Source organism: Ovis aries, chromosome 10 (assembly GCF_016772045.2).
Source record: "Ovis aries strain OAR_USU_Benz2616 breed Rambouillet chromosome 10, ARS-UI_Ramb_v3.0, whole genome shotgun sequence".
NCBI classification, from domain to species: domain Eukaryota; kingdom Metazoa; phylum Chordata; class Mammalia; order Artiodactyla; family Bovidae; genus Ovis; species Ovis aries.
In genome coordinates, this window is record NC_056063.1 from 50,825,908 (window position 1) to 50,851,391 (window position 25,484).

Here is a 25,484-nt window from a genome sequence, read left to right on the forward strand (position 1 = left end):
CTGCAGTCCACGGGGTCGCTAAGAGTCAGACACGTCTGAGTGACTTCACTTTCACTTTTCACTTTAATGCATTGGAGAAGGCAATGGCAACCCACTCCAGTGTTCTTGCCTGGAGAATCCCAGGGACGGGAGAGCCTAGTGGGCTGCCATCTATGGGGTCGCACAGAGTTGGACACGACTGAAGCGACTTAGCAGCAGCAGCAGCAGCAGCAATGGGGTCAGATGCCATGATCTTAGTTTTTTTAATATTTAGTCTTAAGCCAACTCTTTCACATTATGAGAAATGCTGGGCTGGATGAGTTACAAGCTGGAATCAAGATACCTCAGATATGCAGATGATACCACTCTAATGGCAGAAAGCCAAGAGGAACTAAAGAGTCTCTTGATGAGGATGAAGGAGGAGAGTGAAAGAGGCAACTTTGACCTCCTATCCAGCACCAAAAGCCAGGTAGTCTCCTTCCTCCCCTTGAAGCAAAGGGAGTCCCTCTGACAATATCAAGCAAACCCAGAAGAATGGGCAAGAGAGATCCATCAGGAGCTCAATTAACAATAAGTGGCCTGAGAAGCCATTTTCCTTTTCCATTGGGCCTAAATCTCACCTTTTGGGGACTTCCCTGATGGTCCAGTGGGTAAGACTCCATACTCTCAATGCAGAGGCCCAGGTTCAATCCCTGGTCAGGGAACTAGACCCCACACACCACAACTAAGTGTTCACATGCCACAACTAAAGCACCTGCATGCCACACAAAGATCAAAGATTCTGCATGCTGCAACTAAGACCCAGCACTGCCAAATAAATACATAAATAATTTAAAAATAATAAAATAATAAAAATAAAACTCCCCTTCCCCACTGAAAGATATCAGCTACCTAGTGGTACTGAAAGATACCCAGGGGTGCTGCAGGATGCCAGACACCCAGGGGTGCTGAAAGAGGAAGCCAGGCACAGTAGGTAGCACAGTCCAGGATGCTGCCTTGATCCCAGAGGCCTGAGACTCTTCCCTCAGCTAGAATATACTTGGCATCCCAGCCTGGGGAACCCTCTCCATCCCCTCAGCAAGCACCAGCAGGTATGAGACCCAGCAGCAAGAGATAAATCAAGCTGATCGAAATAACAGTGCAATAACTCTGAAAATTAAGCTGTGATTATAACAACAGCTCCCCTAAAAGAAGGCTGGGATCTGCATGCTAAACAGCAAGACAGCCTGCCACTAAAGAAAAAATTTCCAAGGTACAACTGCATTCCTTGGCTCAAGGAAGATGGCTTCTTCCATCTTTAAAGAAAGTAGCATTGCATCTTCAAAACTCTCTGACTCTCCAGCTGCTTCTGTTATCACATCTCCTTATATAATTATCTGCCTCCTTCAGTAAGAACTTTCATTTTTATATTGGACCCACTGGTTAATGATGTTCTTCCCATCTCAAGAGCCTTAACCTAATCACATCTTCAAAATCCCTTACTCACAGGTCTCAAGGATTTGAACATGGATATCTTTGGAGGGTGGGGTGTAAGGAGCCTTCTGCTTTCGATACTAACAGATTGTGATAAACCATTCTGTATATCATAATACTCAAAGCAACCACTATAAAAACCATATAAAGAAATACATTCAGAACCACAATAAACAGACATAAAAAGATATACTTGGAAACACCATAAGTAAACCAAGATGCTATCCTAAAAAATAGTCAAGTAATCTACAAGAAAGCAAAACAGAGAAACGGAATAAAATCAAGAAGGAAAGAAATGGAAGAAAAAAAAAAACATTAAAAAGGCAGACAAACACTAACATATCAATATTACCTTATATATAAATGGCCTAAATGCACCAATTGAAAAACAGCAATTGGCAGAGTAGATTTTTCAAAATGACCCAACAAGTGCTGTTTAAAAGAAACTTACTTCAAATTCAATGACAGGTATACTGAAAGTAAAAGGATGGAGAAAGTCACGTAAAAGATACGGAATTATGTAAGCATTACATTTAAAAGGAGTGGCTATATTAACATTTGATAAAGTAGATTTTAGAGAAAAAAAATACCTAGAGACAGAGAAGGACATAATGATACAAGTATCAGTACACCAGAAAGACACAACAATCCTAACTGTATACTCAGCAAATAGCAGAGTCTAAAAATACTTGAACCAAAAACTGACAGACTTACTAGACAGATAATTGGCAAAGATATAGGAAATCTGAACACATTCAACCAACTCAACCTAATCAACGTACATGGAAAGGAAGTGGCAACCCACTCCAGTATTCTTGCCTGGGAAATCCCATGGAGAGAGGAGGCTGGTAGGCTATAGTCCATGGAGTTGCAAAAGAGTCAGACACAACTTAGCGACTAAACAACTACTCAAAAATAGCAAAATATATATATATATATGTTTTTCATCTAGGCCATATCCTAGGTAAGAAAACAAACTTAAGAAAAAACTTAATTAAACAACATACTGCTAAATAAGCTATGAATAAAAGAGGAAGTCTCAAAATTTTAAATACATATAGAATTTAATGAAAACAAAAATGCAACATATAGTTTCCAAAGCGATGCTAAGAAGGAGATTTATGGTATTAAATGCTTGTATTAGAAATGAGGGGAGGTCTTAAATTAATCATCTAACTTCCTACCTACAAGAAACAAAATGCAAAGAGCAAAAACCTAAAACAAGTAGAAGGAAGGAAATAACAGAGGAAGATATTAATAAAATTAGAAACAGAAAAATAACAAATAAAACCAATGAAATAGCAAGCTAGTTCCCAAAATATCAATAAAATTGGTAATAATCTAGGAGGACGAAAATAAAAACAGAAATTACATAAATCACTAAATATCAGAATATTATTATAGATTCTGCAGTCAGTAGAAAGATAATAAGGGAATATTATGAATAACTGTATGCACATAACTTCTATAACTTCAAAGGAAGGGACCAATTCCTTAAAAAAAAAAAAAAAACAGCTATCAAACCTCAACCAAGATGAAAAAGACAACAAAAACAAAGACTGAAAGAATAAAGAAAACGTAGGCCAATAGATCTCATAAACATAGATGCAGAAATCCTTAAAAAACAATAGTCTGAATCCAACTATGTATAAAATTGTACATCATGTCTAAATAGAATTTGTTCTAGATATGCTAGGCTGGTTCAACTTTTGAAAATCAGTCAATGTCATCTACATCAAAAACCTAATGAAACAAAATCATAAGATCATATCAATCAATACTGGAAAAGCATTTGACAAAATCTAATACCTGTCAATGATAAAATCTTCAGCAACTAATGAATATAGTGCTAATGTTTCAACCTGTGGGCTGACGTCTATGGGGTCGCACAGAGTCAGACACAACTGAAGCGACTTAGCAGCAGCAGCAGTGAAAGACTGAATGCTTTCCCAACTGGTTTGGGAGCAAAGCAAGAATGTTTACTCCCACTACTCTTATTCTATGTAATACTGAAAGTTCCAGTCTTTGCAATAAAACAAGGGAAAGAAATAAAAGGTATGCAGATGAGAAAGGAAGAAGTAAAACTGATTCCATTTGCAGATGTTATGACTGTTTATGTAGAAAACTCCAAAAATACTACATAAAAGAAAAATTCCCAAAACTAATAAATGATTACAGCAGGTTCATGGTAAACAAGATCAACACACAGTCAGTCACATTTCTATGAACTATCCTTGAACATGTAGAAATAAAATTAAAACACAATACCATTTACTATCTTTCTAAAGAATATGAAATACTTGGATATACACTTAACTGTACAGACTGAAAGTAGTTCAGCCTATTTGACTCTTTGGGACCCCATGGACTATACAGTCCATGGGACTCTCCAGGTCAGAATACTGGAGTGGGTAGCCTTTTCCTTCTCCACAGGATCTTCCCAACCCAGGGATTGAACCCAGGTCTCCTGCATTGCAGGTGGATTCTTTATCAGCTTAGCCATCAGGGAAACCCAACTGTACAGCCTAACATATTACAAAATGGGAATGAAAGAAATTTAAGATCTAAGTAAATGGAGAGATATACCAAGTTCATGGTTTGGAAAATTTAGCAAAGTTGTCAATTCTTCCAAAATAGATCTATAGGCTTAATATAATGCTTATCACAATTCCTACAAGGCTTTTTGTAGTCATAGACGAGCTTATTCTAAAATTGATGTGAAAAGCCACAAGCCCCAGACAAGCTCAACAATCTACAATCATGATAGAGAAGTATCAAGTAGGAGGAATTACTCTACCTAATTTTACAGGGCAGATTATTAGCTCCCAAAATAAGGAATATATGTCCATGTCCCTGAAGATACTATATGGACAAACAGCAATTATTTTACATTTCAGAAGATATGATGAAGTTAGGAATCTTGAGAGAAAGAGCTCAACTTGGAGCACATGCATGCGTTTGTGCATACTCAGCCATTTCCAACTCTGTAACCCTACAGACCACAGCCTGCCAGGTTCCTCTGTCCAAGGAATTTTTCAGGCAAAGAATGCTGGAGTGGGTTGCCATATTCTCCTCCAGGGGATCTTCCCAACCCAGGGATCGAATCCTGGCAGGCAGATTCTTTTACCCCTGAGCCACCAGGGAAGCCCTGGTTTATATGAGTGGGCTCTAATTACAATTACACATAACCTTATAAGAGAGAGGAAAGGGAATTTTGGGATAGACACACAGAGAAGAAGACATATTCAGATGAAACGTGATGTGAAGACAGAGTTAGAGATTGAAGTGAGGCAGCTACAGTACAAGGAAGGCAAGAACTGCCAATAACCACGAGAAGCTGAAAGAGTCTAGGAATAATTCTTGCCTAGAGCCTGCAGAAGGAGCAAACACTACCTACCTACACTATGATTTCAGACTCTGGCCTCCACTTTCCTATTGTTTTCAGCCACTAACTGTGGCCCCATGAAATTAATACATGACATTAAGACTCATAAACATGGCTGCGGTAATAAAAAAAGGTGTGATATAGACAGAAGGATAGAAATATAGACCAGTGGAATATAGAGAATCCATGAAGAGATTCATACAAATATGCTCAACTGATTTTGGACAAAGGTGCAAAAACAATTTAATGGAGCAAGAAGAGCCTCTTTAAGAAATGCTGCCAAAGTAACTGGACATTTAGAGACAAAACAGGAACCTTGACTTAAACTTCATATCATAGACAAAAATTAACTCAAAATGGATTATGGGATTGAATGTAAACTATAAAACTTTTAGACAAATGAGTAAGAGAAAATCTTTGGGATTTAGGGCTAAGTAACAAATTCTTTTCATACTGTTCATGGGGTTCTCAAGGCAAGAATACTGGTTTTCCATTGCCTTCTCCAGTGGACCACGTTTTGTCAGGCTCTGACTAGCAGGGACATACCCTTCAACTGTTCCATGTAGCCAGAGGACATGCCTGGCACCCTGGTTGTCCCACTGGTGGTCCTCTTGAGTGTGTAAACCTTCACCAGCGCTGGGTGTTGGTCTATGTGCTGACCAACATCCCAACCAGGGCCTGGGCAAAGACCCTGCTGTAGTCGTTGGCTGGAACCGAGCGATGTTGGAGGACACCCAGGAGAGAAGGGCTCCCCGGGCCCTCTGCTGCTGCTGGTCCACCACCCAGGAGTCGTGTGGAGTAGAGAGCTCCCAGCCCTGATCATTGCCACTGGCTGCCCTGGGGATATAGTGAAGGACAGGAAAGCCTGGTGTGTTGTGGTCCATGGGGTCACAAAGAGTTGAACATGACTGAGTGACGGAACAACAGTAACAAGCTTTTAGACATGATATCAAAAACACTATCCATAAAAGAGTATTTTCTAATCATGCATGTGTGTTAGTCACTCAGTCATGTCCAACTCTTTGTGACTCCATGGACTGTAGCCTGTCAGGCTCCTCTGTCCATGGAATTCTCCAGGCAAGAACACTGGAGTGAGCAGCCATTCCCTTCTCCAGGGGATCTTCCTCACCCAAGGATCAAACCTAGGTCTCCTGCATTGCAGGCAGATTCTTTACTGTCTGAGCCACCAGGAAAGCCCCTTTATAATCATAAAATTGATAAATCGAATCTTATTAAAATTAAAAGCTTTTGATCTACAAATACCCATGTAAAAAGAATGAAAAAATAAGCTACAGGCTCACAGAATATATGTGTAAACCACATATTCAACAAAAAACTAGTATCTAGAAAAGAAAGGATTCTAAAAGTTCAATCATTTTTAAAAAAACCCAATTAGAATATGAGTCAAAGTCACAGGCATTAAACCAAAGAGAATGTATAGATGACAAAAAAGCACATGAAAGTATTTCAATATCATTAGCAAATGGGGAAATACAAATTAAGAGATACCACTACACACCTATCAGCAAGGCTAAAATAAAGAATAGTGTTAGTACCACATGCTTTTGAGGATGAGGAGAATCTAGATCATTCATACACTGCAGGTGGAAGTGTAAAATGATACAGTTGCTCTAGAAAACAGCCAGCGGTTCCTTACCAATCTAAACATGCCATTACCATATGGCCCAGCAAGTGGACCCTTCGACTTTTATTCATAAAAAATGAAAATCTATATTGCACCAAAAGCAACACATGAATGTTTGTAGATGCTTTCTTCATAACAGCCAAAATCTGGAAATAACCCAGATGTCCTTCAAAGGATAAATGGTTAAACTATGGTACATGGATTCCAAGGTTTAGTCCTCAGCAGGAAAAAAAAAAAAAAAAGAACTATTGATTTACGCAACAATCTTGATGACTCTCCAGGGGTTAGGCTGCAGTGAAAAAAGCCAATTCCAGAAAGTTACATACTGTGTGGTTCTACTGATATAACATTTTTAAACAATAATATTTTAGACATGGAGAACAGACTAATGACTGCCAAGGCTTAAGGTAGGAGAGAGGGTGACTCCAAGGGGACAGGAGGGAGGGAGATATGGTGATAAAAAGGCAACACTTGGAACTTCCAAATAAAAATATTTTACAATAAATAGAAATGTTTAGAAAGAGAAGCAACCTGGATAATGTAACTCTAGTGAGTATTCTAAAGTGATTTATCAATCTACATAGATAAATTTTACTAGACTGTGAGAGTCACCCATCATTTTGCTTTGTAAAGAGTGAACTTACATCAATTAAATTCCTTCTAATAGATGTCTGCTGTCAAATAAAATAAATCTTTTGAAGGATTTTTTGAAACTCTCACAGCACTTATTACTTGAATATTAATACCATATATGCACTCTGCTACATGATCTTTTTAAATTTTTATTTAGAATCAAATCTACAAAAATGTCTTTCATTTTTGCTCCTCCAACTTACGCAGTTGTCTTGCAGATCTGAGAACACTCATAACTGTTGGGAACCTATTTCTTCTCACGCTTGACATAGGGAATACTTGTTCACACATCCCCTTATGTGTTTTTAAAATTGCTAAATGAACATCAATTATGTCTATCTCTTGAGTTATATCAATCTGAACAAAAATGCACTGCTTTTATTGACACCATTACCGCAGAGTTGTTAATTAATCTGCCACTACTGTCACAACTTCATATATAGATGAGTGCCAGTTGAGAAATCAGTTATTTAACCATGCATTCCCCTAAAATGGTAGAATGTTAAGTCTTTTACTAAATGAAATTTTTGCTTTCAAGTACAAAAGCGGTAAATTCTCATTACAGGAAACACAAGTGAAAAATTAAAGTGCAAAGAAATCCAGAAATTTTTCTACCCATAGAAAGTCACCACTAATGCATTAATCTCTATAATTCAAGATTATTTGTATGCCTGTGTGTACATGTATCCATCATTATTTTAAAAACAATTTAATAATGTTTTGTATACCATTTGATAATTTGTTTCAAATAGCAATACATTATAAAACATACTTCCATGCAAAGAGAAGCATTTATGTACCATCTCAACTATTTATATAGTATTCTGTTAGATAATAGATCTTTAATTTAACCAATTCCCAATGACTGGACATTTAGGCTTTTTCATTAGTTTGCTATGATCAACAGAACTAGAGCTAAATATTTTACACATTATTATTAATTTCCTTAGGATAAATTGCTAAAAATGGAATTACTTTATAACTTGGTGACAAAATAACTAGCAGAAAGAGTATAGCAATTTGTAATAACACCAGTGACTTTTCAAAAGGCCAGAGATAGAGAACAACTCTGTCCTTACCTTCACTGGTAAGGACACTGGTAAGGTGATGGTATACACACACACACACACACACACACACTCACATATGGTGATGATTTATGGCTGCCAATATAAAGGCTAGAAATACCATATTGTTTTTATTTTCTTTAATTATTAATAAAGTTGAACATTATGTTCCCTTGTGCATTGGATTTTTCAATACTTTTTTGACGGTATTCTTAAACAACATCTTAAAGATTTTAAGTGTTTCATATAATGAAGACATTAATACTTTGCCACATGTTATGCATATTTAACATTTAATTTTTATTTCTACCATTTGGATATTTATTGGATATATAGATGTTTTTCTGTTCTGTGCTATCAAGTCTATCATATTTCTCTTTGGATTTCTTCTTGAGATGAGGCAAGTTTCTTCCTTGTTTCTAGATTATATAAATGCTCTCTTATAGAAAATCAGGAATTGGAAGCCACACTGAGATACTTTATAGTTCAACCCCATCATTTTACAGTTAAGGAAAATATATTCCTTTCATGAATGTCCTAAGGCAATGCCTTTAATTTCTGCTACTGTCAGGACTAGAATCCAAGTCTTTGTCCCTCCAGCTGTTGGAAAATTAAGCAGATGAAGGGTCTACTTCCTTCTGAAAGAGCTAGAGTGAGATGCTTTGGCTGTTGACAACGGGGTGGGGTCAAGTTCAGAGGGAGTCTCCTTGCTTACCTCCCACACTCTCTACCCCAACTCAGGCTCTGCTTTCAAATCCTCTGAAAGGTGGAGAGACCCAAGAAGATCCTTGAAACAGTTCATGGGTAAAGAAAGACACAGTCTTCTAACGGCCACTGAATGATGCAGAATGCTGAGAGATGTGAAGAATGTGGAGTTTTGCAGATATCCACCGCAGCTTCCTCAATTTAAAAAAAAAAAAAAAAAGATCTTGGCTTGGAGATGATCACAGTGTATTTATTTTAACATCTGTTAGATGTGGTCCATGTCTTCTGAATTGGGCAATAGGAAGAAGGTGATTTACAATGACAAATTGCAGTGATTCTTGGTGACTGGAAGAACTCTGATGTGTTTCCTTGGCCAACACATGCGCATTTGGGTCTGGCAAGCTACTTTTTCCCTGGTGGCTCACACAGTAAAGAATCTGCCTGCAATGTGGGAGACCGGAGTTTGATCCCTAGGTCAGGAAGAACCCCTGGAAGAGGGAATGGCAACCCACTCCAGTATTCTTGCCTGGAGAATCCCATGGACAGAGGAACCTGGCAAGCTACAGTCCATGGTGTCGCAAAGAGTCAGACATGACTGAGCAACTAACACACACACACAAGCTACTTCTCTCAGACCCCAAACCACTGTATTTCCTTAAGTTTGGCCTATAAGGAAATGTTTCCAAGTCTTCATACTTTCCATCAGGCTGATAATATTAAAACTGCAGTTCTTTTCTTAGGATTTGGGGATTAGCAGAGGCCAACCATCCTCTGTTGTCCTTGCCAACCAGCTACAGGGTGCATGCCGAGCGAAGATTATATGGTATTCTAGAAGTAAGACACATATTAAATGCCAAAAACAGCCCTATTTTTCAACCAACACCTGTCTACCTCATCAGACAGCAGTGGTGATTAAGATTGATTTAATCTGCATTGAAGCAACTCTTTCGGTGAAGGCGGAAGGCGTCTGCAGATAAACCTGGCACCAACAGTAACTGCCGCATCCTCTGCTCACTGAAATCATTTAATGAGGACTGCATCACTGTCTCCACGCTGTGCTGAGAAGAAAGCTCGGAAGGTCAGGGCAGTCACCACCTGCTTATCAGGATTAGCGACCACTGTCCAAGAACTTGACTTTAAAGTGCTCCATTATCCAGCCGGAGCAAGAAATTCTCCAAGAGATTATGGAGAGGGAAAGTGGTTTTGCTGTGACCCGGTTAAAAACTGAGGCAGAATGAAAGGCAGACATGGGGAGGAGAGAAAGAGCTGATCCTGCCATGAGTTACTGGAAAGAAAGGAGGAGCCAGACACCAACTGATATTTTCAGATGAAACAGAATAAACCTGAAACTTTCATATTCATTCACCTGATTTGCTATGGGTATGAGGTCTTTTAAAACAACTCCACCTCTGAACCAAACTAAAATTATTTTCCCTCTTCCCCTCCCCTTAAAAAAAAAAAAAAGTGATCTTGAAGAGAAAAATCCTTCTCTGAACCATTCTTGCACATCTAATTATGGCACACACCACTTAGTGCTGTGATCGGAACCATTTTAAGGAGATGAAGATTCTTTTTGCTCAGTAGGGGAGGGATGGAAAGGTCTGGCTTTTCAGGAAAATATAGATGGCCAAATGAATGTGACTTGAAATAAAATCAGCTTTGGCTCTGCTGGAAACTGACCCTCTGACCCTTTGCTTCCCAGTCCTCCACCACCACACCCACAGGCCTCCATTTCATGTTTCACCCTGGCGGGTCCCCAGGATACCCGTCTACAGATCTCCCTCCCATTAGCTGCAGGAATCCAGAATATCCATGGCAACCGGTCTCTAACCCCAGGGAGAAGGCAACAGAATTGAAAGGCTCCATTCTGTTTCTACATCTACAGCTCAGTGAATTGACAGCTTGGTGGTTCCCTCAGTTGCATTAGACTAGGAGATCTTTTTCTCCCTTCCTTTGTGTCATCTTTTTACCTGGGTAGGTCTTGACCAAGGTTAAGGGATTTTTCATATGGGTATCTCCCCCCGCTTCCAGCTACTTTTGCCCCTACCCTGAAGCCAGCTTCTTAAACCATCCTGGCTTGGCAGCATTTTTCTAAATAAAACACAGCATCATCCTGCTATGGGTCTTTTTCCCTTCCTACAAAAACATCCCTCATTTGATGTGCACGTTGTGCAAGCGACAACGGATACCTGGTTTTGAGCAAACCAAGTCCTTTGTGAAACAAGATCTTATAAAAAGCAGCAGAGAGATAATAATTTTGTCATGAAATTAAGTTGTGGCATCAAATAACTATAATCATGTCTATGTGATTGTTTGTGCCACAAACACTTAGACGGTAGCAGATTGTGTAGTACTCTCGTTGTTTGCCAATGGAGCCGGAGTAACTAATTTGCACTCCATGCCCTGTGGAATGGCAGCTGAGTCCCCACTGGATATGGGGAGACTTGACAGAAGCAAACCACTAGGTCTGCAGAATCAAAATGAGACAATAATATTATGTACAGTACACAATCTAGAGTCTTATGTTGCATCCGTAGTTGCCCAGTAGGATTATAAAACAAAGGCAATCTGCCAGTCAGGATCTCTTAACCCTTTGGAGTAAAGGAGACCCCTTATGAAACCAATAATAGCTATAGATTCTCCTCCCAGGAGGACGTATATATGTGCGAAATGGGAAGTTACATGGCATTTCCTGTTGTTTAGAGTCTGGGCAGAAACCTCAAAGGATGAGCATACAGTTCACATCAAGAACTTGGCATGTTCTCTGCGATGACCTAGGGGTGTAGGACGGCAGAGCGGGAAGGGGATATATATATACTTACAGTTGATTTGCTTTGTTGTACAGCAGAAACTAATACAACATTGTAAAGCAATTATACTCCAACAAAAAAATTTAAAAATAGAAAGTTCTTCCAGTTTAGATAAATTATGTATAGATTCTAACTATAAATAGATAACAATAGTATGTTTCCCAAATTATAAAGTATATGTTGTGTGTGTGTGTGTGTGTGTGTGTGTGTGTGTGTGTGGCTTGATACACTAGATAGAAAAGATTCTTTCCTGCTAATATTAAAATAGAAATTATTGCATTTATTTTGAATATATACTTAATAATATGTTCTTTACTCTTTCAATCTTGCTAAATAAAAAGGAAAAAAAGAACTTAGTACATCCTAAATAGGGAAATCATTCCCTAAAATAGTAAATCCTAAAGTATAGGAACACATGGAGGTACACCAAAACGTCTAAAGAAGCACACGGCCACAGAGGGTTTTAGGAAATTAAGTTCTAGATTTTATATAGAGAGATATATTTTCTTTCCACACTATCCCCTCACTACTATTTCATGAGAAAGGTAAATGTCTCACCCATCTCTAGCTCAACTTTGGTGTTCCGTCTGGGCTGTGAACAACTCCATGATCCCAAGGAGACAACATATATATATATATATTCATATCTGTTAAGCTGCCCTTCACTATGCCCCAGGTTTGGACCTCAGCAGCATATTTTACATGATTTTAAGAATGGAAAAGTGGATAATTCCAAGTTTACTGCTAATAGATGAATAGTATATTTTTGCGTTAAAAGAAATTGAGAGTATTGTGTTTTCTTGAACATGTATTCAGATTGCTGATTTTTTTAACTGTGCCAAAAGGCTTTTTTAACTTGTGCCAAATATCTCTTCAATTTTTTTATTGCTTTCTGTCATTCTGTCTCTTCTCAATTACTCACTACTACCCTGTACTTTTGTCTGAACTTACTTAATGGGAAGGCATTGTCCATTTCAGTGCAATAATGCAATTAAGAGTTGAAATGAATCTTGTGTAACCCCACACTTAATTTGGGTCCAATACTTTCTTTTCTTGTTGTTGCTGATTTCCGCTAAATCCTTCCTCATCCTCAAAACTGAAAGACACAGAAGAAAGTAGAGAAGGTGGTGGAGGAAGAGGAGAAGAAAAAGAAGAAAGGCCTCATTGTTTTTTAGAAAGCAGATGTCTGATAAAAGTTTATTGTTATGGTTAGGATACATTTATAAGAATGTGTAATATGTTTATGCTTTTATCAAGTGAGTACTAATAACTGTTGTGATAACATATTTTAGAAGAAATTTTCTAAAAATATCTTATGATTACAGGAATTTAAAATTTTAAACTTAAATATGCATTTTTATTGAAGAAAATGATGAGAACAATGGACTGGAAAGCTTCAAAACATATTACAAGAGGAAAAATTCTTCAGGTGAAGCGAAATTGGAAAAAAAGACTTCTGGGGAAAAATGGAACAATATAAAATCTCTGTTCAAAAAACAAAGAGTTATCTATTTTATTTGTGGAAGGTATTTTATTTATTGAGGTGGGAATGGGTCATTGTGAGTTATCTAAAAGATGGCAGAGGGCATCAAATTACTATGTATCCACCAGTTACATTTAAAAAAACAATGTAGTAGCTTTATTTTAAAATATTCAAATTTGTAATAAGTAAAAAATTACATCCTTTGATATGATTTAAATTTATGACTAAAAAGTTTAGATAGCAACATAAAAAAAGGAGCACACAGTTGAAATTTCAAAATAAGTTTCAGTAAGTCAAAGAGCTGGCAGATCAGTGGCCTAAGATGGGTGAACAGTGGCACCAAAGTCCACCCATGAACACCCACCAGGCTATTGGGAGAAAGCGAAGAGACCGCGGTTTCCTTGGAGAGATTTCAGTGTGATGGGCTTCATTCTCACCCTTGCAGGGGAGAGTAGAGGACTTTCCTCACCTGAGCAAGAAAGAATTTGTGGCTCCAACTACAGTGACAAGAAGACGAAGGGCAGTGTTGGAACAGCCACGCTTCCAGAATCTGACATGGCAAAAGCTGTATAAATTCTCAAATGGGCCAGAGGTACACCTCATGGGAGAGCTGAGCTGGATCATCTTGAGAAAAATTCTCCCAAGAACCTGTTGGAAGAACAACACAGAGGGGCTAGTCTCAGGAGCCAGGAGACCTGGGGAAATAGGGGTAACGGTAATGATCAGATGTGACCACCAGAGCAGGCAAGCTTGAAGGCAAGCAAAATGCAACTTGGCAACTAGCCATGGGGAGGTCTCTAAAAACACACAAAAGAGCCCCATGAGAAAAGGGCCAACTTCTAATCTCGCTTACAGCTGGAGGACATCAACACCAAATAAAAAATGACTCCAAGATAAAATCTCTTTTCTTTTTCTTACCTCTTTCCTTCCCTGAAGACCCTTCAAAAATAGCTGTCCAATAATGAAAAAAAGTAGAGAAGTAACCAATCCTTCCTCCCACTGGAAGACCTAAATGTAAGACCAGAAATTATAAAACTCCTAGAGGAAAACATAGGCAGAACACTCTCCAACATAAATCACAGCAAGATCTTCCATAACCCACCTCCCAGAGTAATGGAAATAAAAGGAAAAATAAACAAATGGGACCTAATTAAACTTAAAACATTTGCACAACAAAGAAAAGTACAAGCAAGGTGAAAAGAAAGCCCTCAGAATACGAGAAAAATAACAGCAAATGAAACAACTGACAAAGAATTAATCTCCAAAATATATAAGCAGCCCATGCAGCTCAATACCAGAAAAATGAAAAACCCAATCAAAAAGTGGGCAGAAGATCTAAACAGAACTTTCTCCAAAGAACACACACAGATGGCTAATAAATACATGAAAAGATGCTCAGCATCACTTACTATTAGAGAGATGCAAATCAAAACCACAGCGAAGTACCATCTCACACCGGTCAGAATGACCATTATCAAAAAAGTCTACAAACAAATGTTTGATAGGGCATGGAGAAAAGGGAACATTCTTACACTGTTGGTGGGAATGCAAACTGGTACAGCCAATATGGAGAACAGTGTGGGGATTCCTTTTAAAACTGGGAACAGAACTGCCATACAACCAGCAATCCCACTGCTAGGCATACACCCCAAGGAAAACAGAATTGAAAGAGACACATGTACCCCAATGTTCATTGCAGCATTACTTACAACAGAGAGGACATGGAAGCAACCTAGATGTCCATTGGCAGAGGAATAGATAAGGAAGTTGTGGTATATGTACAAAATGGAATATTACTCAGCTATGAAAAGGAATGCATTTGAGTCCGTTCTAATGAGGTGCTTGAAACTGGAGCCTATTAAACAGTGAAGTAAATCAGAAAGAGAAAGATAAACACTGTATATTAATACATACATATGGAATTTAGAAAGAAGGTATCAATGATTCTACATGCAGGGAAGCAAAGGAGACACAGACGTAAAGAACAGACTTTTGGACTCAGTGGGAGACAGTGAGGGTGGGATGATTTGAGAGAATAGCAATGAAATATGTACATTACCATGTGTAAAATAGATGACCGGTGCAAGTTCGATGCATGAAGCAGGGCACCCAAAGCCCGAGCTCTGGGACAACCCAGTGGGAAAGCGGGGGAGTGGAGGTGGGAGGAGTGTTCAGGATGGGGGAGACACATGTATTCCTGTGGCTAATTCATGCTGATGTATGGCAAAAATCATCACAATATTGTAATTATCCTCTAATTACATAAATTAATTTTTAAAAAGAAAAAGAAAAAAATTCAATAAAAAGATTCCAAAAGGTTCCAGCTCTTATTCTCATTTTACCTTCCTTATTATATTTAATATGCAAAAATACATATTAAAATTTAATTTTTATATCTTGTGATCATAAGGTACTTTGTATTTAGAAAATTTCTTCTGAAGTGTGTTATCATAATTCTCAAGAATCCCTGATCAAAGCATAACCACGAGGAGTGGAGAGAAACAAATTGGATTGGAGTTTGGTGTTAATATGATTTAAAAACTAGACTGGACATTTTATTATCTAAGCATGACCAGAAAACACCTTGAGTCCTTACCAAATTTCTTTCAGTGAATAGAGAATAATTAGAAGAAACAGTCTAAATGAATAAGGTCGTGATGAGAAACTTTCCTCCTCTACCCTATTGTATCTAATATATCCTTGTTCAATACATTGTTATATGCTTCCATCAGCAGGAAAAGACTTACAGTCACCCACTACATCTGGACTCACTCGTGAGGCAAGCAGTGAAGAGGAGAGAAGGCTCTTTGCGAGGGAAAAGCCAGTATTAAAAGGAAACTGAGTTTAAAAAAAAAAAGAAGAAGAAGAAGGGAAGTGAGTTGACTTACTATTTATCTGAGAGATATCAGAACTGGAAGAGAATGAGTTCACTGAGAGAGCTAGTTTAATTTTCTCTACCACCAATATGAGGATCGGCAGAAAGAAGATGGAGAACAATTGTATCACTTACTAGAAATAAGGAAAGCTACACTTTTGTACATTGAGGTTGCACGCCTAAGTTACTACAAACATGTGGAGCATGACTAGAGAATTGAAAGTGATGAGGTCATTGAGGAAGGTGTATTTACACCTTCTCCATTTGGAGAAAGGGATGAACAGGAGACATAATAGCACCAACATCTAAGGGGTTGCCCTCCAAAAAGAGCCCACTTGGAAGAGGAGATTAAGCAGCTATCACATAGGAGAAAAAGTAAAGGCATGGAGGCCAAGAAAAGAATTTCTCAGAGAGCGGTCTACATCCTCAAATGCTGGCCAAAGTCCAAGCACTGTATGAACTGAAAAATGTCCTCTTGGTTTAGCAACAGAAAATAGAGTCAGTGGCTTTGGCAAGAACAATTTGACTAGTGTGGCACAGGCAGAAACTGTATCTAAGGGACTGTTTTTTTAAAATGTTTAGCAGTAGAGATTCTTAAGAGTACACAACTTTTTCAAAAAGTCTGGCAATAAAGAGGATGTGGTAGATTGTATTTGGAATTATTCACTTCCCTTATTAGAGGATGACTGTGCATCCCTACCCATTAACTTGTAACTTGCAGTGCTTCCCTATAGGAGGTGGGTATCTCTCCATCCTATCTATCCTGTGCCCAGTCAAATAGTTGGCTTTGAGGAACTGAGTGTGAGTAGAGCAGGAGGGAATAGTTAGAATAGGAAATTTTCCCACAAAGATTTTTCCTTTTCCTATGATGGGAAAGTGTAAGACATGTTTAAATGCAAATAGGAAGGGACTTCCCTGGTTGCCCAGTGGTTACCTGGTTACCTTCCAATGCAGGGGACATGAGTTCCACCCCTGGTCCAGGGACTCAAATACTACACAGTGAAAGTTGTTCAGTCGTGTCCAACTCTTTGTGACCCCATAGACTATACAGTCCACGGAATGCTCCAGGCCAGAATACTGGATTGGGTAGCCGCCATTCCCTTCTCTGGGGGATCTTCCCAACCCAGGGATCGAACCCAGATCTCTGGCATTGCAGGTGGATTCTCTACCAGTTGAGCTGCCAGGGAAGCCACAGTGTCATGGGGCAACTAAGGCCGTGCACCACAACTATTGAGCCCTCGTTCCCTGGAGCCCTCACGCCACAACTGGAGAGCCTGCACATCACAACTAAAGAGAAGCCCTCCGGCCACATGGAAAGATCCCACATGCTGCAACTAAGACCCAACGCAGACAAATAAATGTGTGAGTGCCTGCTAAGCCATTCCAGTCATGTCTGACTCTCTGATTCTACAGACTGTAGCCCAGCAGGCTCCTCTGTCCATGGGATTCTCCAGGCAAGGATGGTGGAGTGGGTTGCCATGCTCTCCTCCAGGGGAGCTTCTCAACCCAGGTATCTAACCTGCATATCCCACATTACAGGCAGATTCTTTACCATCTGAGCCACCAGGGACGCCCCAGCCAAATAAATAAATATTTTTTTTAATGCATGCTTAAAGATACAGAAGAGATGGGATCATCAATGTAGCAAGAATCTTGAGAAGACAGAAAGAGATAGACCTCCAGTAAAAATGAAGATAACTTGCCCATTGGAGGAAACTCACCTCTCCCATTCACAAGAAATAAGGAGGAAAGGATGGGTGTGAGACAAGATAAGTCTGCAAGTTAAGAGCTGGCACAGAGTCAAAATGGTATCTAATGGCTCCTCAAACTCACTTGATGAGGGATAGGGTAAAGACAGACCAGGATGGGAAAAGGAAAGTGATATTTGGGGAGAATGGTGGAAAAATGCTTTTTGCTATTTTTGCTTTTTTTTTAAGATACCCTAGAAAACCAGAAAAACAGGTAACTTTGGTCTTAAACTGAGGGGTGTTATCAAGACAGAAGGAAGAAAGGAAAAAGAAAGGAGAAATAACAATGCTGTGGTGGGGAAAAAGTCTTCTGAACTTGGAATCATACAACATGGGAAATTGAGGTCGGTGATCATAACATTTTGTGGCTATAATATTTACTGTCAGGTGATTTTTCCCAGCTCCACTCAGCACAGAGACATAGGAATGTAGAGGCAAAGTTTGGGCTCCATGAGGCACATGGGATGGAAGGTTAACTGGAGAGGGACTGAGGATATTGGTAAGGAAGTACTAAATCAGGTTATCACAAATGTCAGATTTTTACACTAGCCCTTCAATTTTCCTATTATATCAGCTGCCTTAGTGTACATTATACACTGAATCCTTTATTCTTTGCAACAACCTTGGGATTATTACTTTATCATACATCACATAGGTAAAGGAAATGGATACTCAGAGATACTGCACAATTTGGCTAAGATTACCCAGCAAGCCACAGCACTGGAAGTTAAACCCATGTTGTATGATTCCAAGTTCAGCAGACACTTTTCCCACCACAGCATTGTCATTTCTCCTTTCTTTCTCCTTCCTTCCTTCCTTCCAAGTCTCTATAACACCCCTCAGTTTAAGACTAAAGTTACCTGATAAAGACTTTTGTAGGAGATCCAAGTTGCTGATGAAAAACGTGAAGCTTTCAGGTATGATTTCTCATTTCTTCCCTAAGCTGTATGAAGCTAATCTATAAAGACCTCTAGCCATGTAGACTCAAAACAGAAGCCTAGTTGTCATTCTATTCCCTACCCTCCCTCTCATTCCTCTTTTTCACTCTTGTAAGTTCCCTTGCTGAAGAAACAGGATACAATAAACTAAACCCTTAGAAGCTCATTTTAAGCTACCTGCTTCTGTTAGGTCCCTTAAAGAACAGCGCCAGATCACAGTGTCAGAAACCCCAGCTGACAGCAGGCAGGGCTGTTGTGTGTTGGCTTCAAGGGCATCACTCATAGGTATATTCTACATGAATAGTGTTCCCTGGAAGGATGGAGCATGCAACCGCCCTACCAACCTCCAGGGAAGGTTGGTCCAACCTTGGTGTGAACTTGTCACATGGCCAATGCTCAACTGTCGACATTGTAGATGGGAGATTTTCCAGATGGGTCAAATTTGAAAATATTCTAACCCACAAACCCTGAAATCCCTTTTTTTCTCTTCTCACTGTACAAATTTCTCTTTCACAACATTCATGGGACACAAAGTCTGGTACCTCTCTTCTGCTTTGCTAGCAATGGAGCTTTGGACATATTTCCCCTAATTAAGTTATTCCAAGAGGGGAAGAGACTGCTTGTCCCCTTGCAATATTCAGTCCATCTTTTCTCAATAATAAGGTTGGATTCCACCCTATTAATTATATAATGCTGATATTTTAGCTAAGCACAATGCCTCCAAGGACAAAATATTATATTCTTCAGGGTTTCTTTTGCAGATACAACCTGTGGTCACATAACTAAATTCTGGCCAATGAGATAAAAGTAGAAGTATTGTGGGTAACTTTTAAGAAGTACACTTAAAGGAAGTGCTTTAGAATATCCTCACTTCTCCTCCTGCCTGGAATGTGAAGAGGATACTTAGATCTCCAGCAGCCACCTCAGACCCTGACGTAAACTCAAGGATGGAAGCCATTTTCTCAATATGGCGGTGCCCAAAAGAGTCTCAGTCCTTAGGGATTTCATGAAACTGCCTACAAAGAATTCCTTTGTGAAAAAGAAAAAACTCGAGTGCTGAGCCTATTGTAGTTTTAAATCTCTACAACTTGCAGTTGAACACAATTTCTAAGTGGTACAGAAGATGGATGAATTTAAAGGTAGATTCTCATTTTTAACTAAACAGAACTTTTTTCTACAGTTATTTTATAAATGAATCAATTTTTTAAATACAGAACAACAGCAACAAAAATAGCATATCCAGAGAGGAAAGCACTTTTGGGTCATCTTATCCAGTAACAGCCTCTCCACACAAATACCCTGACACTTTTTGGGTTGTTTCATCCTTCCTCTGACTCCACGCAGTCTTACATTTTACATTTCAATTTGACCATTGTTTCATTTATCGGAATTTTCCATGGACAATCCAATGTCCAAAATAAACTGAGATGGAAAATATGTCTCTACATGGATTGGCCATCCTTCCCATTCATTCTGGACATTTTATTTTCCTTCGTCTCTGCGTAAGGCACTCAACCCAGTTGCTTATCTCCTTAACCGTGTATAAAGAAAATATGTTTTCCAAGTTGCAGAGTGGGTTTGTCATGGACATCAGCAATAAAAATAATAAACAAAGTGAATAGTCCCAGTATTAAATGATGAATTTCCGAAAGTATATTTATGTCAGGGCTCCCATAGACATAATATCCAGGAAACAAATGAGCAAAACATAACAAAAGCATATAACATAACATTTCCATGATCTGACCCCAAGCCACACCAGCCTCCCATTTTTCCTGCAAGCCTAGGATGGTACAAGGTCCTCTTCTTCAGATTCCTCTACCCTTCCCCCTCCAGCCAAAAACATTCACTGGAGCCCATATAATTGCTGAAAAGTCCTCAGAGAACATTTAAAAGTCCTCCCCTCCCGCAAGAAACACACCAGATGTTCTGCTTTAGAACAGCAGAGGCTCTCACTGATGGGCATCACAGTGCCCGCCAACCCCAGCTTTCCTTCCTAAGAGCTCACACATCGACCAGTGACTGCTTCCTCTACCATTGTCAATATTCCAGTCCTCGAGGCTCCTGCCTCGCCATCTGATTACCAAAATACCTTGTTCATAAGTCATTTTTCTAAGTGTAAACTTAAAAGGATTCCTGTGGTCTACCTCCAAACACTTTAATCTGCCATTAAAAATTCTTCATGGTTTGATACCCATGTCTCCAAACTTACCTCCCCGATTCTGTGAGATACAGTGAGGCTCTGGTCAAATTGACCTCTTTGCTCCAAATTATTTTGTCACAGTCCCCTGTGACTGAAGTCATGATTTGCCCTTGATTTTTCATTTTATTTACTTACTTTGTTGACAACATTTCCTACACTGAGGAAGCTACATAAATAAAAGAAAGGTTTTACTTTGTTTTGTTTGGGGTATATTGTAGTCTAGCAGGAAAAGCATGGACCTTCCCAACCTACCACATCGGAGATCATAAGCTCTCCTTAGTTGCTTGTTTTATGGCATGGCTGCTCAATGAGGCTACAATTGCCAGTCTAGTTGAGGGCATGGATTCTGATTACCTACATACTGTTGAATTCCTACCACCTGACAGAATGTTTGACAGAGCAGGTGAGTGAATAAATGCTGCATGTCTGTAACTGCCAAGCAAGTTTTGTAGGAGCACAATTCAACCTAAATCTCTGACATAGTTTCCTTGGGTCTGTTTTTTTCTCTGTAGAATAGGAAACTCTTTTCATGCAACAAATAAAACTTCTCCACCCAATCTGCACATTCTCCCTAAGATTTCCTAATATAGTAAAGTATCTTTGTCCTCCAAATAAATGATGGTGATGCAGAATAAAATACTGAGGTTATAAAACATTTAATGCAGTCCCTGGTGTACACTCAGCACTAAATAATATTGGGGGAATGAATGAAGGTAAGGAAGAAACAAGTAAAAATAGGAAGATGAGATCAATTAAGGCAGAAAGGAAGATGTAACAAAGACAACTTATTGTTCCCAATACTTATTCTTCCCTTAATCTGCAAGAATAAAATTTTTAGCTGAGTAAACATGGCTGGCTAGAGTAAAGACTTATTTTCTGACTTCCTTGCAGTTGGATATAACCATGCATTTACGTAGTGGCTGATATGTAAAAACAAGTTTTTGTGGACCATCTTCCTGGAATATTTTCCAAAAAACAACAGCAACAAAAAAAACTGCTAGACCATATCCTTTTCTAAACCTTCTGTGGCTTCCCAAGTGAATCAGTAGTAAAGAATTCACCCACCAATGCAGGAGCCATGGATATTCAAATATCCCCTGGAGAAGGAAATGGCAACCCATTCCAGTGTTTTCGCCTGGGAAATCCCGTGGACAGAGGAGCCTGGCAGGCTACCGTCCACAGGGTCACAAAGAGTCAGACTTGAATTGGTGACTAAACAACAACAATCCTCCCATCTGCCTTCATCCTCCCTAGGGACTTTGTGAAGCAAAGCCACAGTAGCAGACCTAGATAACTTATCATTGGCTTCTTGCATGAAAGGAAAAGTAACTTCGACCTTGTTTGAGAGTCACAGTTAAACCTTCATTCTAACTAACAGAATCAACAAGATAGGGAAAAGGGCAGAAACAAGGGAAGGAAAATAGGCCCCGTGACAAATTACGATCCTACCTTCAAGAAACATATGGTCTAGAGGCATAAATACTTGAGACACGTGTTTTGGTTACATTCTGGGTCAAAGAGACAAAGTAGCTACCAACATACTGCTTGCTTCCTGTCTCAAAGTTAATCCTACCAAAAGTCTTAAAAAGGAAGGGAATGATTCAACTACCAAGATCAAAAACTGTGACAAGTAAGGAAGAAGCTGAAAACTGAATTGGAGGAGGAGGGCTGGGTGACTAGAGGGTAAGCTCTTAAATTCTGCTTTTATCTCTCCCTCACCTTGCTCAGAGACAGTCTTTGCCTGGTACTTTACTGCAGAAATCGGTCTCAGCACAGGCCTCATGGTAACGTCAGCTTAAAGCAAACACCGCATATGCCTGGAATGTTAATGAAGGTGCCTGGAATGTTAATGAAGGTACCTGGGAGCCGATCACTTGATCTGGAGCTTTTCTCACTCCTCAGTCCTCTCATCTAAGGCAATGCCTATCTGCCTGCTTCCATGGCTGCTCCTCTGAGGGTTTAAAGATGAAAACTTAACCCAAGACTTAGGTAAAATGCCATCATTGGTGACAGGGTGGAATCAAGGGCTGGGACATGAGCTCATAAGGCACAATAATGAGACATCTGAAGAGCACAATTACTATACAGACAACAGAAGGAACAATATCTGATGCAGAACTGTGGGAGTGACAAAGAATTTAAAAATAAGCATGGCTTTCAATATCTTTGAGAAGAGAAGACATTGGTAACGTGAAACATCAACAGGAAGTCATAAGAAAAGGAATCCACTGGAAATACTAGGTATGAAAAAATGTAAGAGTTGGATTTTTAAACAGAGCAACAGGATAAACAAGTAGGATGGAAAGTGCTGGAGTACAAATGTGTGATTAAACCAAGACACTCCCAGGAGGCAACAAGATAAGAAAATAAGTACCTAAAGAAAGCTGGCTCACCATCTTCTTTATCTGACAAAATGTTTATCAATTTGGTCCACCAGATCCACTCTCTGTCTGTGTTATAAGCTCCTTTGCGGACGACTTCCAAAAGCAGGTAAAGGTGAGAAGAATAAACATAGCTCTTACATGAGCCTTGTTTCTTCTGAACTTTCAGGCAAAAATCTCAGAGTGTAGTCAGACATCAGGATAGTTCAGTAGAAGCAGGTTGGTAACACGAACTCCCAGTAATTTCGGGATCCTACTGCCTAAACAGACTTCCCAGGTGGCACAGGGGAAAACAATCTGCCTGCTAATGCAGGAAACTCAAGAGATGCAGGTTTAACTCCTAGGTCTGGAAGAGCCCCTGGAGTAGGAAACGGTAATCACTCCAGTATTCTTGCCTGAGAAATCCTATGGATAGAGGAGCCTGGTGGGCTAAAGTCTATGGGGTCGCAAAGGACTTGGATACAACTTAGTGACTAAGCACTCATACACTGCCTAAACATCCACTTTGGCAATATCTCAAAAAATACCCTTAGGCAATGTCATCTTAGCTGTCTGTCTGATAAAAATAAGGAGGATGAGTGAGGGAGTGTCTTTCTTTCCTCTCCAGTTATTGTGCATACAGATACACCCTTCCAGACAGATGCTATACATGATGATACACAGGACTAGACAGTGAGCTATCCAAAGTCATGGACAAAGCCTGTCTCCAAGAAAGCAGTCAATACTGAGAGTTGAATTCAGCTACAGGGCACACAGAGAAGTCATTATGTCTCAAAGCACTGTTGGGATGTGAAATATACTATATGTCTCAATAAAAATCAAGTATAAAAGATAAATTGACTCAAATACTTTTTTTAAAAAAAAGTACTGTTGCAGTTAATGTGATAGAAATATACTTGATACATTACTGTGAACACAGAGGATATAATTTGATTCAAGTATAGTTGCAGCCTACTACATGTTTTTCATGACAAGCACGTTTTTTTTTCTAATTGAACCCCAAATTCAACTTTAGTTATAAATCAACAAGCATTTTGGAACTTCAACTTTCAAATATACTGTAATTTTCAGACCTCAGAAACATGAGAAAATATTTTTGCTCACTTTTCAAAAACTGGTCAAATAGTAACTAAGGAAAATCTACTTTAAAAAGATCACCACTTAAAATTTCCAATATCCACACAGGTTTCAACAGCTAGGCATCTGTTTTCAAAAACATCAAACGTTTGACTAACATCTTTCAAATGTACCTGCCACTTGGGCACGACTGACGGAAACATTTGTATGATGGGTTTGGGGACCTTTTCCTACACTAGCAATAATAATCTGTGTTTTCCTCTGCTGTCATCAAAGCAATTTGGGTCTGAAAAAGAGCTTCTTCTGCATAGAACCTGGTTTCTTCTTCTGCTGAATCCTGCAATGAAGTCATCCCACTCTTGTGTTTACGACACCACAGTCTGTTACCATGAAAATGATTGCAATGTCATAAATTCAGCATTTCAACTTTTCAGCAGGATCAAGGAGGAAAAGATGATGAGGTTGTTTGAAAGGAATGGTACAAGTGCTTCTGGTAATTAGCTGGAGGCACATGGGAAAAGCATATTTTACAGGGAGACTGAAAGCTTTTATATCGGTCCAAGTCCTTTAATTTAAGCCCAGAAAACTGCCTAGCATGCTGTCCATGAAGGTTCTAACATATGACCTCTGACTTCTTTTACCAGTAATCACTGGGGACCATGACAAAACCAGTGGACTTCCATGCCCTTCATGAGCTAAATTCTCTGTTCTTTCAAGTCAACATGAAGACCTTGGACCAGAGTTTGAATTTTCAAGTTATGGTCTCCAGACTTTTGAGAAAAGAATGGCTTGAAATGCTGCCTTTGGAGTTTTTTCCTACCTAATTTTTTTTAATCTCATTTTTAGTAGAAATTCAATATCACTTTCTTTTTTTTTTTTTTTTTCCATACCACACAACCTGTGGGATCTTAGTTCCCCAACCAGGGATTGAACCCAGGCCCTTGGCAGTAAAAACATGGAGTCCTAACCACTGGACCGCCAAGGAATTCCCTTTATATCACTTTTGAGCAGGAATTTTATATCACTTTGGAAAAGTAAATGGAACATAATTAGTGATTGAATTCAAAAATACAATTTTGAAG

The 25,484-nt window shown here is 39.1% G+C and overlaps 1 non-coding gene across 1 annotated transcript; it reads left to right on the forward strand.

The window, feature by feature from the left end:
• The first annotated feature begins 611 nt into the window (after positions 1–611).
• On the forward strand, positions 612–683 carry TRNAE-CUC (transfer RNA glutamic acid (anticodon CUC)). Its single transcript has one exon. It is a non-coding gene; the product is annotated as a tRNA-Glu (tRNA).
• Positions 684–25,484: the final 24,801 nt, after the last annotated feature.